Here is a 1,359-nt window from a genome sequence, read left to right as displayed (position 1 = left end):
ACGGCCCGCGGGCCACATCTGGCCCATTTTGCTGTTCTATCCGGCCCGCCAAACTATTTTTGCTTTGAATATTTTAATAAGTATTTTCAATCAATATTGAATTTAGAAACTCTTTGTTTTTTTCCTTTTGTTTAAGTTTGTATGGATGATTACAGAGAAAATAATGTAGGTACATTTATGTAATCATTAATGATTTCAAAGTTGAAATAAAAGGCAAAAAAGGAAAAAATTTAAGTTGAAATTTTCATTTTGTTCACCTAGTTGCCCTGCGCATTAAAATTAAATAAGAAATTTGGCCCACAAGCCAAAATAATTGCCCACCCCTGCACTAATCAACACTTACAGGACTCTGCCATTAATCAATACTTTAAGTTTTTTTTGTTTTTCACGTTATCGATTCACAGTATCTTTCGATGTCCTCCTGATGCTGGTCCTCTTGCCATCTTCTGCCATCTTCACCCAAAAGTTTGTGGGGGAGCAGCTACCCATCATGCTCTCTGTTTCTATGGTAACGCTGATGCTCCAGGTACTCGACCGCCAGCCTCCTGTTGCTCCTCAGCGTGGCCACCTCCACTTGGCGGCGTCCAGATGAATCCAACAAGGAGAGCGAGGAACTGATGCTTACTTTTAGGGACTTCCTCCAGAAGCTGTCCAGGCTGATTTCCAATGCTCACTTGGATTCATTTGATTGTGCCTGTCGGCGTTTCTCAGATCCCACATTTATGGTTCGGAGCTCTCGGACATATCTGGGTCGCCAGAGACGGAGGTTCTGCTGCCTTCGAGGCCAGCGGGGTGGAGAACCGTTGCTTTTCTCTGGATCTGCTTTCCAGAGATGGAGGTGAAGAAAGTTGGACATCTAGAATCAGGCCGCTGACGATAACCTCTTCCGCCAAGGTTCTCCTCTCTGATTGGTCGGAGCATCCCGCCTCCTCGTGGGATAATAATAGACCCGTTCGTCATGAGTTAATTGTCGGCGCTGTCATTAGCAGGAGCCCACCTGCCCCTCCCGTCCACGGCGCCAAGGCGTCTTCTCCTTCTGGAGGAGGAGGAGCAGATCCGCCTCCTCCACGCCGGCCCGTAGCGGTTTGGACAGGAGCCCCTTGTTCCGACGGCAAGGTGATCTGTGGGACATGTCTCCTCGTCGCTATGGTAACGATATATCCTCACCTCCGTGGTGGAGGACCGTCTGGGCGCTGCAGCGGGACAAACAGGAAGTGACAAGTCCACGCTGCGTCTGTCTCCGTTGCTTCTTCTGTCTGTTCCACCGCACACGTCTCCTTCTCCCGTGGTGCCAGGAAGTGACGGACAGCTGCGGCACGCCGTCCTCCATGTTGGCTCCGGCACCAGCGCTCACAGCTG

This window comes from Fistularia commersonii, chromosome 10, assembly GCF_037954325.1.
Source record: "Fistularia commersonii isolate RoL2024-O1a breed Wild chromosome 10, RoL_Fcom_v1.0, whole genome shotgun sequence".
Lineage (NCBI taxonomy): Eukaryota > Metazoa > Chordata > Actinopteri > Syngnathiformes > Fistulariidae > Fistularia > Fistularia commersonii.
Note: the sequence above shows the minus strand (reverse complement) of the source record.